Source organism: Heterodontus francisci, chromosome 17 (genome assembly GCF_036365525.1).
Source record: "Heterodontus francisci isolate sHetFra1 chromosome 17, sHetFra1.hap1, whole genome shotgun sequence".
Taxonomy (NCBI): domain Eukaryota; kingdom Metazoa; phylum Chordata; class Chondrichthyes; order Heterodontiformes; family Heterodontidae; genus Heterodontus; species Heterodontus francisci.
This window is the reverse complement of record NC_090387.1, coordinates 22562879-22582699: the sequence shown is the minus strand read 5'-3', so window position 1 is coordinate 22582699 and position 19821 is coordinate 22562879.

Genomic DNA, 19821 nt, shown 5'->3' with positions numbered 1-19821 from the left:
TCTACATATCTGCTCCTCTACCTCCCGCTGGCTGTTGGGAGGCCTGTAGAAAACCCGCAACATCGTGACTGCACCCTTCCTATTCCTGAGCTCCACCCATATTGCCTTGCTGCACGACCCCTCCAAGGTGTCCTCCCGCAGTACAGCTGTGATAATCTCCTTAACAAGTAATGCAACTCCCCCACCCCTTTTACATCCCCCTCTATCCCGCCTGAAGCTTCTAAATCCTGGAACATTTCGCTGCCAATCCTGTCCTTCCCTCAATCAAGTCTCTGTAAAAGCAACAACATCATAGTTCCAATTATTAATCCAAGCTCTAAGTTCATCTACCTTACCTGTTATACTTCTCGCATTGAAACAAATGCACTTCAGCCCACCAGCTTGGACAGTAGCTCCTGATGTGAAAAGTGTGCTGTAAGCTGACCTGCTGGACATCTCTCCTTCACTCATCCTCCTTTTCCCCAGGTAACAAATATATTGGGATGTCTATGGGAACCTTAGGCTGGCACATTCAAAGTTAGAGCAATGGAATAGGTACAAACTGCATACTGACCCCTAGCAAAGTTTCTGAAAGGCAAATGCATGATAAACAACTTTCACAAAAGCTCTTTTCAAATTAGGCTACTGACACCCATCACACTCCAGGTGGGTGGGGGGGGGGGGGCGGTGGGGAGTTCATATTTAAGGGACCCTGTACTTCCTTTATACTATCCAAAATGTTGAACATCTGTTTTGAGACTGTGCCATTTGGACTGGGTGTATGCCCAGTCTGTGGTCTGGAAGTAAGCATGCTGCCTTTAGCAAATCATCATGCAACTCACAAGTGATAAAAATTGCAAGTGAGTTATCATCTGTCTCATGGAAGTTAATAGAAATAACATTGCACCAATATTCCTCAAATATTCATATAAGTTGAATATTTTCTAAAGGTAAATAAAATCATAATTTTCAATGAGAACTTAATGTTGGGAAATAAGAAATAAACTGTATGGTGCGATCTCGGATTCGTTGTGAAGTTACTAATGAGTGAAACAAAACTCATTTGTACTTCCACAACTCTGGGGACATGCATAAAACAGTAAGTTTTTTAAAAAGTATTTTTGCAATGTTGGTTGCTCCTCGGGATTACCAACATTTGCAGACTATGTAGATGGCTGTCCTTTTAGCAACAAGGAACTTATGTGTTCCCCACTTACAAAACTTAAGTCAATTTTAACTCATTCGACCCAATGAGAATGGGGCCTGCAGGTTAAAATCGAGGCAAAGCCCGGACCTCTGGACGGTATTTTAACGCAAAGTTTTCAGGAGGTGACTTCAGGAGGTGGGTGAGGCTCTCACCACAGGTCGGTGAAGGCCTCATTAAATTGCAAAATTCAGAGTCTTTTTGTTTATCCATTCATGGGATGTGGGCATAGCTGGCTAGACCAGCATTTATTGCCCATCCCTAATTTCCCTTGAGAAGTTGGTGGTGAGCTGCCTTCTTGAACCACCAGTCCATGTGAGGTTGTACACCCACAGTGCTGTTAGGAAGGGACTTCCAGGAATTTGACCCAGCAACAGTGAAGGAACGGCGATATAGTTCCAAGTCAGGATGGTGTGTGGCTTGGAGGGGAACTTTCAGGTGGTGGTGTTCCCATGCATTTGCTGCCCTTGTCCGTCTAGGTGGTAGAGGTTGCGGGTTTGGAAGGTGTTGTCTAAGGAGTCTTGGTGCGTTGCTGCAGTGCATCGTGTAGATGGTACACACTGCTGCCACTGTGCGTCAGTGGTGGAGGGAGTGAATGTTTGTGGATGGGATGCCAATCAAGTGGGCTGCTTTGTCCTGGATGGTGTCGGGTTTCTTGAGTATCGTTGGAGCTGCACCCATCCAGGCAAGTGGAGAGTATTCCATCACACTCCTGACTTATGCCTTGTAGATGGTGGACAGGCTTTCGGGAGTCAGGAGGTGAGTTACTCGTCACAGGATTCCTAACCTCTGACCAGCTCTTGGAGCCACAGTATTTATATGGCTACTCTAGTTCAGTTTCTGGTCAATGATAACCCCCAAGATGTTGATAGTGGGGGATTCAGCGATTGTAATGCCATTGAATGTCAAGGAGAGATGGTTAGATTCTCTCTTGTTGGAGATAGTCATTGCCTTGCACTTGTGTAGCGCAAATGTTACTTGCCACTTATCAGCCCAAGCCTGGATAGTCCAGGTCTTGTTGCATTTCTGCACGGACTGTGTCTTAGGAGTCACAAATGGAGCTGACCATTGCGTAATCAGGGAACATCCCCACTTCTGATCTTCTGATTGAAGGAAGGTCATTGATGAAGCAGCTGAAACTGGTTGGGCCTAGGACAGTACCCTGAGGAACTCCTGCAGTGATGCCCTGGAACTAAGATGATAGACCTGCAACAACCACAACCATCTTCCTTTGCGCTAGGGATAACTCCAACCAGCGGAGAGTTTTCCTTCTGATTCCCATTGACTCCAGATTGCTGGGGCTCCTTGATGCCATACTCGGTCAAATGCTGCCTTGATGTCAAGGGCAGTCACTCTCACTTCACCTCTTGAGTTCAGCTCTTTTGTCCATGCTTGAACCAAGGCCGTAATGAGGTCAGGAGCTGAGTGGCCCTGGCGGAACCCAAACTGAGCATCACTGAGCAGGTTATTGCTAAGCAAGGGCCACTTGATGGCACTGTTGATGACACCTTCCATGTGCTTTAATTTTGCTGACCAACCTCCTGTGGGGGATTTTATCAACGCCTTTTGAAAATCCAAGTATACTACGTCCGCCGACTCTCCTTTATCAATTCTGTTAGTAACATCCTCAAAAAACTCCATCTAACAGGTTCATCAAGCATGATTTCCCATTAATAAATCCATGTTGGCTATGCCGTATCAGATGATTATTATCCAAGTGTCCATTTATCACATCCTTTAGAATAGATTCTCGCATTTTCCCAATGGGCAGCACAGTAGCGCAATGATTAACACCATGGCCTCATAGTTCCAGTGACCTGCGTTCGGTTCTGGGTACTGCCTGTGCAGAGTTTGCAAGTTCTCCCTGTGACCGCATGGGTTTCTGCCAGGTGTTCCGGTTTCCTCCCACAGCCAAAGACTTGCAGGTTAATAGGTAAATTGGCCATTGTAAATTGCCCCTCGTGTAGGTAGGTGGTAGGAGAATGGTGGGGATGTGGTAGGCAATATGGGATTAATGTAGGATTAGTATAAATGGGTGGTTGTTGGTCAGCACAGACTCAGTGGGCCGAAGGGCCTGCTTCAGTGCTGCATCTCTCTATGACTGATGTAAGACTAACAAGTCTGTAATTCCTTGTTTTCTTCCTCCCGCCCTTCTTAAATAGTGAGATACTGCTCTTCCATTCTTTTTCCTACCCTCCTGTGCAGCTGAGCCACCAGTGGTGCCACAAACTTGGCTCTGACTGCACTCCTCTGAGGAACCATCGCCCTCAGCAGTATCCAAAATGGAAAACTGATTAGCGAGTGAGATCATATCAGGGGACTCCTGCATTGCCTGCCTGGTTCTCTTAGACTGCCTGACAGTCATCCATTCCCTATCTGCCTGCCAGCTCCTAAACTGCAGTGTGACCACCTCCCTAAATGTGCTATTCACATAGTCCTTTGCCTCGCGGATGCACAACAGTGACTCCAGCCACCGCTCGAATTCCGAAACCTGGAGCTCAAGGTTCTGCAGCTGGTAACACTTCCTGCAGATGTGTTTGTCTAGGACACATGATGCATCCATGACCTCGCACATGCCGCAGGCTGTACATTCCACTCGGTAGAGCTGCCTTGCCATACCTTAACTTTACAGACTATTTATTATAAGTAGAATAGCTGACCAGGTACTCACCAAACAGCTCCTTCCACTGCACTGAAGCAAGTACCAAATAATGGAGCACGTCTTTCCTCTTCACCGAACTTGCCAATCACCAAACTCAAATCTCCACACTCAGCTTGCAATCTGCACACCGTTTTCACACTGCACCCAGACCTCTGTATTTATACCTTTTGAAGCTGAAACTGTACCAACCAGATTAGACTGACCAGCTACTTAACTAATCAGCTACTCTGCAGTAGTACCTGTTAACCCCTACCTAAGGCTGTCAGAAACTTACTTTACTTTCTTAACCCTACTTTACTTTCTTAACCCTGCTTCAACTAGAGGGTAAATCCCAGTTAAATGCTAACTGCAGACCAGACTTTGATAAAGATAACACTTAAAATCCCCACTCACCAAACTCGAATCTTCACACTCAGCTTGCAATCTGCACACTGTTTTTATGTTGGAGGTCGCGGTGGGGGGGGGGCAGGGGAGCAAATGCCTCTGGGGGAGGCCTGCCATGAACCTCGACGTTGGGAAGGCCTGGCCCCATATTGCCAGTTGTGGCGAGGCCTTGTGGCGGCCCCCTCCCGCCGCTCAGTGGCGGCATTAAAATTTTAAAATTTAAATGTATGTAAAGCAAGGTATTAAATAGGTACCTGTTCCTGCCATCGGTCCCAATGTCATATTGGTGTCAGCAGCAGGCACTCTCATGCCTTTGAATCTCCGTTTGGAGATCCGAGGCGGAACACTGGTTGGGAGGGGGGAGCAGGTAAGTTTTCAGGGTGGGGGGAGTGGGGTGAAATGTTTTTGATTGGTCTAGGGGGTGGTGAGAAGGGGTAAAGTTCATAGTTTATGAACTTTGGCGGGAGGAGATCGGGATCACAAGGTAAGTTTTTTTGGCGGGGGAGGGCATGTGATAAATTGTAAGGTCATTGGTGGGGGTGGGAGAGGGCAGCGATGCCGGCACAATGGTGCCAGACACGGTTGCCAGAGATGGAGCGCCCGCCCCCTTCCATGTCATTGGGGGAGCGGTCTGGCCCAGACACGTAAATGAGCCACCACGTTTAATACCGCAGCAGTCCGTGGAGTAAATCCCGTGAGCGCGCCGCCATCTTTGAAGCTCGCCGCCAAGGTGTCTGGGACCATACACAATACTCCAACTGTGGTATAACCAATGTGTTATACTAATTCAGCATTACTTTCTTGGCCCATCTGCCTACTCAGCTAATCTGTTGATGCACGATCAATTTCTTGAATTTTTCCTCCTACCATAGCCCCTAATATGGCGTTAAACAGGTATGAAAGAATGCCTACTTTCAGAAACAACTGTCATTGCTAATGGCTGAGCAATCAAAAAAAAACAATGATTTATCTGATAATGAGACAGAATCTAATGTTGCCAATTTATGTTGTAAATTCTTGGAAGATGGTACGAATCAAAAACTTATTTCTGTGCCTGTTGAAAAAGGCTCAGAGGCTTCTTCAAGGAAACTTGCTCAGAGAGGTAAGGACTCTTCTGAGATATCCCAAGATATTCTATAAGTATATCAATTGGAAGAGGATAACCATGGAAAGAGTAGGACCCATTGAGAACCAAGGGGGAAATCTGTGGGTGGAGCCAGAGGACATTGATAGGGTGTTGAATGAATACATCACATCTGTCTTCACCCAAGGGTATGAGGAAGTAGATATGGAACTCAGAGAGAGAGACTGTGAGATTCTTGAGCAAATTGTCATAGGGAGTGACAAGGTATTGGAGGTTTTGGCAGGCTTAAAAGTGGACAAATCTCCAGGTCTGGATGATTTGTGTCCCAGGATGCTGTGGGAGGCGAGGGTGGAGATTGCAGGGGCTCTGACCCAAATTTTTAATTCCTGTCTGGCCAAGGGGGAGGTGCCAGCGGACTGGAGAACAGCTAATGTGGTCCCACTATTTAAAAAAGGTTGTAGAGATAAGCCAGGGAACTATAGACCAGTGAGTCTCACGTCAGTGGTAGGAAAACTATTGGAGAAAATTCTGAAGCAGAGAATCTATCTCCACTTGGAGAGGCAAAATTTGATTAGGAATAGTCAGCATGGCCTTGTCAGAGGGAGGTCATGCCTAACAAATTTGGTTGAATTTTTGAGCATGTGACCAGGTGCGTAGATGAGGGTACTGCAGTTGATGTAGTTTACATGGATTTCAGCAAAGCCTTTGACAAGGTCCCACATGGGAGACTTATCAAGAAAGCAAATGCACATGGGATACAGGGTAACTTGATAAGGTGGATTCAAAATTGGCTTTAGCTGTAGGAGACAGAGCGTGATGACAGACGGCTGTTTTAGTGACTGGAAGCCAGTGTCCAGTGGCGTACCACAGGGATCTGTGCTGGGTCCCCTATTGTTTGTCATTTATATAAATGACATAGATGACTATGTGGGGGGTAGGATCAGTAAGTTCGCGGATGACACAAAGATTGGCCGAGTGGTTAACAGTGAGGTTGAGTGTCTTGGGTTACAGGAAGATATAGACGGGATGGTCAAATGGGCAGAAAAGTGGCAGATGGAATTTAACCCTGAAAAGTGTGAGGTGATACACTTTGGAAGGAGTAATGTGACATGGAAGTATTCAATGAATGGCCTGACACTGGGATGTTCCGAGGAACAAAGTGACCTTGGCGTGTTTATCCATAGATCTCTGAAGGCAGAAGGGCAGGTTAATAGGGTGGTGAAAAAGGCATATGGGACACTTGCCTTTATCAATCGAGGCATAGATTACAAAAGCAGGGAGGTCATGTTGGAGTTGTATAGAACTTTGGTAAGGCCACAGCTGGAGTACTGTGTGCAATTCTGGTCGCCACATTATAGGAAGGATGTGATTGCACTGGAAGGGGTGCAGAGGCGATTCACCAGGATGTTGCCTGGGATGGAACATTTAAGCTATGAAGAGAGGTTGGATAGGCTTGGGTTGTTTTCACTGGAGCAGAGAAGACTGAGGGATGACCTGATCGAGGTGTACAAGATTATGAGGGGCATGGACATGGTGGATAGGGAGCTGCTGTTCCCCTTAGTTGAAGGGTCAGTTACTAGGGGACACAGGTTTAAGGTGAGGGGCAGGAGGTTTAAGGGGGATTTGAGGAAGAACTTTTTTACCCTGAGGGTGGTGACAGTCTGGAATGCCCTGCCTGGGAGGGTGGTAGAGGCGGGTTGCCTCACATACTTTAAAAAGTACCTGGATGAGCACTTGGCACATCATAACATTCAAGGCTATGGGCCAAATGCTGGCAAATGGGATTAGGTAGACAGGTCAGGTGTCGTTAATGCATCGGTGCAGACCTGATGGGCCGAAGGGCCTCTTCTGCTCTGCATTATTCTGTGATTCTGTGATTCTGTGATATGAGAAGTTACCTAGATCAGATATGTCTGTATGGCAGCTCTTGAATCTTCAGTCCATTTCGACCAATCATATTTTCCAAATGGCTGAGAGAGTTAAGCACTGTATTTTTATTCGATCTCCTGACTTAACTCTTGAGTATAATTTTTCTCATAATAAATAATTCAGTGCCCAGCTGCTTTTATGCTCATTTTCCTATCTATTGAAGAGATCAGGCATGCACAGTGAGCATCTCATACTAGTTATGGTATAACCCAGTGGTAAAAGGGTAGATTGTTAGTCCTGAGGCATGTTATAAGTCAGTCACTGCTTAGTATTAAGTTTTGGTTCCTGAGAAGTGGAAGTGACCTTTACTGATGAGCACAAATAAAGAGTGTTGGGAAAGAAACCCAAACTGTAACAGCCTTAAAAAGAAATAATATCAGCTGAACTAAATGGCCACTATTACCTGGATCCCACACGCTGAAATAAAAATTGCTTTCAATACCTGCGGTTTATGAATAACAAAGACAGCCTCAGATAATGCAACCAAATGAGACAGGAATAAGTAATGTGTCATTTAAAAATTAATGTTCTTCTCCCCTTTTTGTACTATATGGCCTCTTACTAAGATCAGCCTGTCATATCTTCAGCTAATGCCAACTATTAGCCTGAGAGGTAATTTAGAGTATCACTAACTGAGTAACTCCACACAGTATGATGAATGTAGAGGTCTTTGTGGATACAATACTGCAACGATTCTTTATTTTTCTGCCAGCTCTGGTTAATCTGCCATGAACACTCAACCTTTTTGATTTTAACACAGAAGATGAAGAACCACTTTTGCATTTAGGCTGTAACTGATGAACTGTCACAAATCTAGCTATTTTTCATAGTATTTGGCAAACTTGTATGTTTGATGTTTCCATGAATGAGCTTACTTATCACAGGGATGAAAATATTCTGGGCTAAGATTTCATGGTTTATACTCTGATTTTAGACATGCTTGCTTTGTTACTTGGTGGGTAGCACTCTTGCTTCTGAGTCAGAAGGTTGTGGATTCAGAGACTTGACCATAGAATCCAACTGACACTCCAGCACAGTACTGAAGAAATAATGCACTGTCGGAGGTGTCGTATTTTGGATGTGATGTTAAACGGAGGCCCTGTCTACATTCTCAGGTAGACGCAAAAGATCCCACTAAAAGCAGGCTACCTGGTCAAAATCACATTGTTGTTTATGGGAACTTGCTACGTGTAAATTGGTTGTTGCATTACCTACATCATGACAGTGACTACACCTCAAAAGTTCTGATGAAAGGTCACAGACCTGAAACATTAACTCTGTCTCTCTCTCCATAGATGCTGCCAGACCTGCTGAGTATTTTTTTTTCAGATTTCCAGCATCCACAGTGTTTGCTTTTGTGTCAAATGTTCCTCATTGGCTGTAAGAGACTTTGGGACATCCCGAGATTGTGAATTTATTCAGCTAGATTACTTTAAGCGTATTTTTGTCTTGAAAATTGTCTTGTGTTATTATTTGCCTATTTTTTTCAAATGTTATTACTTCATCATGGCAGGCTTTAAGATCATAAAAGTGCAGACTACAGTTTTGGTGAGAGAATGAGAGACATAGCATGGAAGTAGGCAAATGTTGCAGAAGTGAAAATGTACTTAGTAGCAAAACTGATGTGGAGGAAAATGCTGAACTCAAATTTGAGTGGGATGACTTAGCTTGAGTTGGTAGCAAGGGTCAGCAATGTGTCCATACACGGACCAGTGTCCGTGGTAAAAATTTTGAGGTCCATGGTAAATTTAAATGTCTTGCTCCAAGCCTTTAAATTTGTGTTTTAAAATAACCTAACAACTAATTTATTTTAAACTGGGTAATACAACATATGGCCCGAAAGTTTCCATCTGGCCCTCCAATTAAAGGTTTGCAAAAGAAACCCGACCCAAGCCCAAATGCCGCACCCGGAACTCCGACCCGTCCCAAACCCGACACATGTCGTCGGGACCTATCGGGTATCAGGCCTTTACATCAGTACATTGGTAAAGGCCTGTTACCTGACCCGACCCCAACGGGACCCGACGACAGGTGTCAGGTTCGGGTCGGACTTCCAGGTCTGGCATTCGGGCTCGGGTCAGTTTCCTTTGGAGACCTTTACCGCCAATTCTCTCTAAATGAGAGCGGGCTACCCAAGGCTCGGCTTTGATTGACGGCTGTCCTATTAAAGTGTATGTCAGGTGAAGGGGGTAGGTGGGGCCTGCATCTGAAGGAGGGTGGACACTGGTCTGTGATTGCTCAGTGTCTGTGACTGACAGCGGGCTGCCCGGGCAAGGTGAGCGTTCATCAGTGGTTCTCAGCGCATGCGCGCTGGGATCAGTCGCTCCTGCCTTTTTCACATGGTTCCGGGAGTTAACGGAAATGGCTGCTGTGGGGAGAGGGAGAGAGAGGCTGAGGGAAGTGCAGGAAGCGGACCAGCAAACAGTCCTCTAGCTGTGTGGTGCAGCGCTGAGGGAGCACGTTGAGAATCAAGCAGCCCTTTAAATCAGCACTGGCCCGGGGAGCAGAGGGGGAGAGAAAGATACATAGGAGAAAGGGGGAGAGAGAAAGGGGAGAGATAGTGAAAAAAGATGAGTGAGAGAGAGAGAGGAGAGAGATAAACACAGAGGAGAGAGAGCGAGAGAGAAGGGGAAAGAGAGAGGGCCACAGAGAGGTGAGAGAGAGAGCAGAGAGAGAGGGGGAGAGCGAGGGACACAGAGGGGGAGAGAGAGGGGGGAAAAGGGAGAGAGGGGGAAAGAGTGTGAAACAGAGGGGAGAGATAGAGAGATAGACACAGAGAGGGGAGAGAGAGAAGTGGAGAGAGGGAGGGCCACAGAGAGGGGAGAGAGAGAAGGGAGAGAGATGGACACAAAGAGGGTGGAGAGAGATGGACACAGAGAGGAGAGAGAAATGGGGGAGAGAGATAGACAGAGGGGAGAGAGATAGGCACAGAGAGGGGGGAGAGAAATGGGGGAGAGAGATTGACAGAGGGGAGAGAGATGGACACAGAGGGGAGAGAGATGGTCACAAAGAGGGCGCAGAGAGATGGACACAGAGAGATAGACAGAGAGGGGAGATAGATAGACGCATAGAGGGGAGAGAGAGGGGAGAGGGATGGTCACAGAGAGGGAGAGAGAGTGAGAGAGAGGGAAGAGAAAGAGTCAAGATTACCCCTGGCAAATGGACATCTATCCGAATACGCCACATCGCTACATCAAGTGTGCAGGCAGACATTGACTATTTTTGCAAGCAAAAACAATGACAGGGTTGGTGTGCCTATTCCTGGATGGTAGCCAACAAGGTTACTGGACTCAAGACCAGGGAGTTTGCAGTGTTGATGACAGCCTAACAAGATGACTTCAGTTTTTCTGACATTTAGCTGCAGGAAGTTGTGGCTCATTCAGGTCTTGATATCAAAAAGACAATTTGAGAGTGTGTGATACCAACATTTGAGTTAATGAAAGGGGTATCAAAGTGGAACTGGGTGTCATCACTATACATTTGGAAGATGATCTTATGTTTCCAGATAATGTTGCCAAGAATAACGTGTAGATAATGAAGAGGGGACTAAAGATAGTTGCCTGAATTACACCAGAGGTGGGCATGCAAACGGAGTAGGAGAAGCTGTTGGTAGCAATGTAGTGCTTATGTTGAGTTAGCTAAGAGTGGAATCGAGCAAGAGCATTAGCCTGGAAGGGAAGATGCTGGTAGACACTGGAGTGATTACATAGAATTACATATATTGTACAGCACAGAAACAAGCTATTTGGCCTAACAAGACCATGCCATTTCATATGAGCCTCCTCCCACTCCTCTTCATCTAATGCTATCAGCATATCCTCTATTCTTTTCTCCCTCATTTGTTTATTGAGCTTCCCCTTTACTGTATTTATGCTGCTTGCCTCAACTACTCAGTTCAGTGATTTTCAATTGATTGTAGTCTGGGTGAACTTCAACAGCACAACTTATGGGAAAGTGTAGAATCACTGCTAGCAGCTTCTGGATGTCCGTGCTTAATTGCGCATTCCGGAAGTTGCTATCAGTTTCAGAGGAGTAATGATGGCAAACGCTGACAGTTTCACTGACATTACTACTAAAAATTCTTAGCCATGGTCTTTACAAGACGGGTGGCATCTACTGGTATATATCACAGTTAATTTCTTTCATGAAGAAAACATTTTTTTGGAATAAATTTACACCTTGTTGCTTGGTTATGATTAACATATCCTACTTATTTATAAGTTACATATAAATATTCATTTCCTAGAATTGACGCTGACACATTTATGGTTTATTAATTTATAATTACAATGACTAAACTTTTACAATGGTGAAGTATTTATAATATGGTGTATAAGACATTTATCTCATTTGCGGGGGAATTTTTGCAGCATTTTACCTGTTTATTATCTTGTGCGGCACTTTCCTAACAAGGGCATATATTTTACCCATTAATACCCAAGGAGATTGGTGGACAAAGAGCTGAAAACTGAGAGAGAATCATATTGGTAGTACCTACTGTCTGCTTTAACACGATTATGAGTGTTCTGCCCTTTGTATTAAGAGCTTTGCCAATTAGGAGCTTGTTATCAATGTCAACTAATGCTATTTACCACAGGATGCAGTAAACTTTCCATTTCAAACACAGTGAATATCAATGGAGGTATATTTTTCTTGTCTGCCTCATTTCTTGACAGTTGCCTTCCTTTCTTAGTCTGTGCTTTCCTCACAAATAGCAGCCCAGTTGAGTTATCCCAAAATGTGGAGGGCTGCACTCTTTGTAGGTCACTTTCACATTCATTTCAATTGTCACATCTGGTAAGGCCCATTTCATGATGCAACAGAATACTTACATTACAAGCAGCTTGCTGCAGATTGCCTCACAAACTTCTATTCAGTGCTGCATTTACTTACTAATTTTGGCTTACCATTGTGCTCCTGTGTAAGACTTTTTGCTGACTTCATCAGTGATCCAGGGGCTTAAAGACCTTGGCAGCAACTTGCTCCCTCCTCCCTACCACCACCCGACAAGTGTTTCCTGACCTTTATTGTATTAACCACTGTGAATCTTTGTTTGGTTGAGAACTTCATCTACTAGTTCAGGCAGAACCCTGTCCATAAAATAAGCTTTCTGACTACGTTGTTGAGACAAAGTTGCCCCAGAATCATGTTCTCTACAGCTTGTTTGGCACTGGCAGACATTAAATGTACTGGTTATGTATGTGTGAGCTACTTCAGAAGTATAAACCAGTATTGTTGGAGGAAATTGGGAAAGCCAATTTCCCATGTTGTGGTAAAACTTTGTCCCCCAGAAGAAAACGTGAGGAATTTCACATGGAATAATACAAGGGTGAATGAAACCAAAAAAAGGATATTAAATTTGTGAGAAGAAGAAGTGGATACACACCCTAAAATACTTGCACTGTTAGTCGCAGTAATTTATTTTAATAATATCAATATAGTGAGTGTATTTCTTGGGCAGTGTCAGCAGAACCGTGGTATAATCAGATAAAATCACGCAAGATGATGAATCATAGCATTGATAGCTTAAAGACAGCCAGATAGAGAGTGAAGCCTATCACTTGTGCTTACACATCAATGATTGTGATTACTATGATAATCTTGATATATTATATGAGAAGGGTTCCAGGGATGAGGCAACTTCAATTATGCAGATAGTTTGGAGAAGCTAAACTGTGGCTTTCAAAAGAGAATTGGATAAGCACCTGAACAGAAAAAGTTTGCAGGGCTACGGGGAAAGAGCACGGGAGTGGGACTAGCCAAGTTGCTCTTGTAGGAAGTCGGCATTTACACAATGGGCCGAATGGTCTCCTCCTACACTGTAACCATTCTGTGAATCTATTTTTGACTCACAATTAATTCACCACTGATAAATGCAATGAAAGCCTTCCTTCTCCTCAACATTTTCCAGGTTTTTTTTTAAATGAGTTGGGGTAGTGATATCATCCCAGCACTAAATGGACTAATGTTGTTCCAGCACCATCATTACTTGGCCTGACAAATGAGCATGCATTAAAAAGAATTTTCTTTTAATTACACTTACAGCCTATCCCAGTATCTGAAAATGCGCAGAGCATGAACATTCAAATGCGTTAAATACTGAAAACAATGCAGTAGCAAACAAGGCCTCTTAGGGGTGATACACTATCCAGTGGCCTCAGTGGGGAGCAGTGCCTGCCTCATGCTGTGATTTTCTATCCTTTAAAATTAATGAATATAGCATTCCCTGATGCAGTAAGATATTTCTGTTCTCTTGTGTTGCTGACTCAGTGAATATTATATTTGGGAGTCCCGGGACTACAGATGAGGTGAAGAAGAACTTGTAAAGAACAGCAAGGAATGAAAGTTACTAACAAATTAGAGGTTGTTTTGTGTTGCAGATCCACACCTAACTGAAGCTAGGAACCTTCAACCCATCAATCTGTGCTGGAATGAAACCGAGTGGCAGAGTGGAAAGCACTGCAGGTTAAATTGCTGCACCAACCACTACTGTATGCCCATTTGTTCTGTTGAAGCATTTATACACAAGAAAAATGAGGCAATTTTTCATATATTTGTCACTAATGCAATGGATGGTGCTCACATTTTTATAGAAATTGTTGTTTACGTGGAATCCCATATGAAGAAAATTGAAGAGAAATCATTCCAGTTACAAGATCATCATTGAAAAGAAAGATTTGCATCTATATAGTGCTTTTCATGACCACTAGATGTCCCAAAGTGCTTTACAGGTAAAGGAGTACTGTTGAAGTGTAGTCACTTTTGTAATGTAGAAAACTGACTGACCTCAGGATTGCCAACCCTCCCAAAATTGCCCTGGAATCTCCAAGAATTAACAGCTAACGTCCTGGGAACTCGTGCAATCAAAGCTGAAACAAAATCAATACGGGCAATAAAAAGAATTGTGTTTTCTTCATTTTATTTGAATATTTTTGCTTATTATTTACAAAAGTACTGGTGATGGCAAAAAAGGCTGTTTGACTGATTGGAGACAGGAAGCTATTTGATGAAACCTCCAGGAATACACACAATCAGAGCTGGCAACCTTCCTGAATATTTCTTTCCTCCAGCTAAACATTTTCTAACTTGCAGAACCAACCACAATCCACTGAGGGATTCACTAAATGAGGAACAACATTATCTCCAGGACTGGGCTCCATCTGTTGGATACATATGGAATTACAGAATATAGTCTTGAGCGCTATTATGCACCCAATATTGGATTCCATTGTAAAGGCCGGCTACCTGACCCGATACCGACGGGACCCGACGACATGTGTCGGGTTTGGGTCGGGTCGGGTCGCACTTCAGGGACTGGCATTCGGTCTCGGGTCGGGCCGGGTCGAACACGCTCTATCACAACCTCAGTTAAGTGGCTCCAGTGTTGACTTACTTTTTGAAAGGTGGTTTTGTTACAGTTATTTTTAGCTTGTGCAGATAAATAGCAAAGTGAAAAATGGAAGGTAGGTTAACTGATGGTCGAGTCGGGTCGGGCGCGGGAAAAAATGGAAGGACTCGGGCTGGGTCGGGCTTGGGGTCGGATGTGGTTCTGTCGGGCTCGGGTCGGATTTCATTTGCAGACCCAAGCCCGCCTTTATTCCATTGTGTTATAACTATAAATAGTTTTCTGGAGACATTGGTCTTGTGAGCTGGAGCCGTTGATTTACGGTGACTGAAGTTAAATTCTGTTTTAATTCCAAAGTGGGATTTTCAGACCTGTGTGCATATTCATGGACAATGCGAGCAGTTTTCCATGCACATGTTGGCAGTGACAAACCTTTTTTTATTCTTTCATGGGATGTGAGTGTTGTTGTTGCCCATCTCTAATTGCCCTTGAAAAGGTGGTGGTGAGCTGCCTTCTTGAACTGCTGAACCAGTTCACCTGGTGTGGGTACATTCACAGTGCTGTGAGGAAAGGAGTTCCAGGATTTTGATCCAGCGACAGTGAAGGAACGGCGATACATTTCCAAGTCAGGATGGTGTGTGGCTTGGAGGGGAACTTGCAGGTGGTGGTGTTCCCATGCATTTGCTGCCCTTGTCCTTTTAGGTGGTAGAGGTTGTGGGTTTGGAAGGTGTTGTTGAAGCGGGCATGGTGAGTTGCTGCAGTGCACCTTGTAGATGGCACACACTGCTGCCACTGTGCATCAGTGGTGGAGGGAGTGAATGCTTGAGCTGGTGGATAAGATGACAGTCAAGCAGGCTGCTTTGTCCTGGATGGTATTAATCGTCCTGAGTATTGTTGGAGCCGCATCCAGGCAAGTGGAGAGTATTCCGTCACACTCCTGACTTGTGCTTTTTAGCAGACAGGCTTTGCGGAGTCAGGAGGTGAGTTACTCAATGCAAAATTCCCACAGCATTTATGTGGCTTCACCAGTTCAGTTTCTGGTCAATGGTAACCCCCAGGATGTTGATAGTGGGTATTCTGTGATAGTAATACTGTTGAATGTCAAAGAGAGATGGTTAGATTCTCTCTTGTTTGAGTTTGTCATTGCCTGGCACTTGTGTGGCGCAAATGTTACTTGCCACTTATCAACCCGAGCCTGAATGTTGTCCAGTCTTGCTGCATATGGACATGGACTGTTTAAGTATCAGAGGAGTTGCGAATGGTACTGAACACCATACAATCATCAGTGAAGAACCCCACTTCTGACCTTATGATGGAAGAAAGGTCATTGCTGAAGCAGCAGAAGATGGTTGGGCCTAGAACACTACCCTGAGGAAGTCCTGCAGCGATGTCCTAGGGCTGAGATGATTCACCTCCAATAACCACAACCATCTTCCTTTATGCTAGGTATGACTCCACCTAATGGAGAGTTTTCCCCTTGATTCCGTTGACTTCATCTTGGCTAGGGCTCCCTGATGCCACACTTGGTCAAATGCTGCCTTGATATTCAGGGCAATCAATCTCACCTCCCCTCTTGACTTCAGCTCTCTTGTCCATGTTTGGACCACGGCTGTAATGAGGTCAGGAGCTGAATGGCCCTGGCATAACCCAAACTGAGCATCGGTGCGGAGGTTATTGCTGTTTAAGTGGCGCTTGATAGCATTGTTGATGACACCTTTCATCACTTTGCTGTTGACTGAGAGTAGACTGATGAGACGGTAATTGGTCGGATTGGATTTGTCCTGCTTTTTGTGCATAGGGCATATCTTGGCAACTTTCCGCATTGTCAGGTAGACTCCAGTGTTGTAGTTATACTGGAGCAGCTTGACTAGGGGTGCAGCTAGTTCTGCAGCAAAAGTCTTCAGTTGGGATGTTGTCAGGACCCATAGCCTTTGCAGCATCTAGTGCCTTCAGCTGTTTCTTGATATCACGTGGAGTGAATTGGATTGGCTGAAGACTGGCATCTGTATTGCTGGGGACCTCAGGAGGAGGCCAAGATGGATCATCCACTAGGCACTTCTCGCTGAAGATGGATGCAAATGCTTCAACCTTGTCTTTTGCACTGATGTGCTGGACTCCCCCATTGTTGAGGAAGGGGATATTTGTGGAACCTCCTCATCCTGTTAGCTGTTTAATTGTCCACCACTATTCACGATGGAAAGTGGCAGAACTTCAGAGCCTTGATCTGATCCGTTGGTTGTGGGATCGCTTAGCTCTGTCCATTTCATGCTGCTTCTGAGTTTTGGCATGCAAGTAGTCCTATGTTGTAACTTCACTGGGTTGACACCTCATTTTTAGGTATGCCTGGTGCTGTTCCTGGTATGCTACACTCCTCATTGAACCAAGATTGCTCCTCTGGCTTGATGGTAATGATAGAGTTGGAGATATGCCAGGCTATGAGGTTACAGATTGTGTTTGAATACAATTCTGCTGCTGATGATGATCCACAGCGCCTCATGGATGCTCAATTTTGAGCTGCCAGATCTGTTCTGAATCTATCCATTTTGGCACTGTGGTTGCGCCACACAACATGCTGGAGGGTATCCTCAGTGTGAAGACGGGACTTAATTTTCATAAGGATTGTTCGGTGGTCACTCCTACCAATACTGTCTTGGACAAATGCATCTGCAAAAGGTAGATTGGTGAGGATAAGGTCAAGTAGGTTTTTCTCTCTTGTTGGCCTCTTGTTGGTTCCCTCACCAGGAGGTGCAGGCACAGTCTGGCAGATATGTCCTCCAGGACTCAGCCAGCTCAGTCAATAGTGGTGCTACCAAGTCACTCTTGGTGATGGATGTTGCACTGCCAGCATTTATTGGAAATTTACATTATGTGCTTTTGATTCCTTACTGCCAGCCCTTGAAAAATGACTTCACATGTTGCTTGAAAAAGGAAAGAGGAGTATGTGGTGCAACAGATAATGTGCTACAGTGTTAGCATATTTTAGATCTTGTTAGGAATAGAGTGAACGTTAGAGGCTGGGGATGGTCTCTATCTCATGCAGAAGCATGGTATAGGAGGTTGTGAATGAGATGAGATGGGGGAGGGGTTGGTTTGACTTGATGCTGGAGTCTCAAGACCAGGATAGGAATGATGGAGGATGCGACAATGCATTCATCTTTTGAAAATCCAGTTGTCACCATTCACTGGGCTCTCATCTCCACTGATTAGCAGATGGCTGGCCTAATCACATTTATTAGATTCTGACATCCCAGCGAGGTTACAGCATACATCACGACTATCATGGTCTGGAAGTTGCTATGCAGATTGCTCTCTATTCACTCTTCCATTGCCACCAGAGCTGTAGTCTGTGCTTCCATGGAGGTCAAGACAATATCTAGTCTCTGGCTAGATCAACTGGAAAAGGGGATACAGGCTAAGAATGGGTGGGCATTAACCCCTTGGGATTAAGAAAACAGAAAAGGACTGAATGGTTGTATGGATATGGGAGAGGGGGTGCATAAGTCTGGGTTTTATACTCGTTGAGAAGAGTGAGGTACTGGATGAGTTCTGTAACTCAGTGAGAGGTGATGGTATTTCACTGTTCAGTGTAGAGTGGTAATCATAGATTCACAGATCAGTGGTTAAGGGTGTACTAAATGTAGTTCTGCTTTTATATGGAAGGAACAGCACAGTTTTGTTGGTTGCTTGGGAAAGAACAGCTTGTAGGTGTACTCTGTGGGGGTGTTGGGTGTTTCTGAAGATCCCTGTCACAGAAATAGTGATGCATCACAAATGTTTTTCAATGTATACGTTGTGCTGCTGACTTTTGGTGCTGCTCTGCACGCCTTGAGCTGAGATTCAGCACTGCTGCTAGTCATTTAGCATTTCAGTTGAGAGTCTTCATTCCCGTTAGCTATCAGATGCGTAGTGTGGGATTTAATGCTCCACCATGACACTCCATGGTATTTGAAATCTCTCATAATTATCTGCCAGTCTTGTTTTCCATTTAATTGTCTGAAAACATGCTTTACTTTTGTGTCGACAATGTTTAGTATTCAGGGCAGGGTAAACATTTTTTTTGCCAGTCCAATTCTTATATTTCAGTATGATGGTATGAAAGGGGGGAACTATAGATGTGGGGTGAAAATATGGGATTAATGTAGGATTAGTATAAATGGGTGGTTGATGGTCGGCACAGACTCGGTGGGCCGAAGGGCCTATTTCAGTGCTCTATCTCTAAATAAATAAATAAATAAAATAAAAAATAAAAAACTGATATGGGTTCAGCACCACGTAAGTAGCAGGGGAGCTAAACTGAACTCAATTGAATGTAACACATGATTCCATTAGATCAGTACAGCATGGTTGTCAGTTATGGCCAAGTGAGGAGGGGGGTCACAGTCGCTCCTCTTGCTCTCCCTTTTATTTGACCACAACAGGGTTTATGCCTTTTAAAAGTGGTTGTGCTTACCACCTCAGTGAGTGTTTTACCTTTGTCCTTTAATGTGATCATGAAAGAACTAATCAGACAGGTTTTCGTGAGTTTAAACAAAAAAGGGGTAAGTTTATTATACTTATCAATCTAAACCCGATTTAAAAATAATAAAAATATGCTACACATTCACGCACACATTCACATGAGGATCACATACACACAAATAGATTACAAAGTGGAAAATAGGTTTCTTGGTTGGATTAGAGTCCAGAATAAATAAAAATTAAATACGCTGACCGTCGGGTTGGATGTTTCGGTGGTCTTCCGGATGAAGTTGTATTCTTGAAGTCCATGGTTGGTCAAAGTGCACTTTGTGGCTGGCCTGCTTTGCTCAGGGTTTTCTTGAAGGCAGACTGCTAGATGGCTCTCTTCCCCTGGTCTCTGGCTGTAGCAGTCTGTAGGCTTGAAGGGTCCACAGTTGCAGACAGTTTTCAAACTTGATGTTTTCTGGAGCGAGAGGGAGAAAGAAAGGGAGGTACACAGTTTTCTCTGCTGCTGTACACTCAGTTACTGCTTTTCTCTTCTCTGTATAACAAAACTCTCAGTTTTTCCAGAAATGAACAGACAGTCACATGTTTCTCTCAATCCCCTTTGTTTTTAATGAGGTCCAAAGTCTAAAACCCAAAACCTCTCTCAGGTGGTGTTTTCAGTGTTTACCCCCTGGAGGGACATTTCCACTTATGAATGCCCCAAGATAGCTTTGAATGTCCCGCTAACGAGGGTGATCTGGATAATCTATTCAGTTAGCCAAAGCATTGTC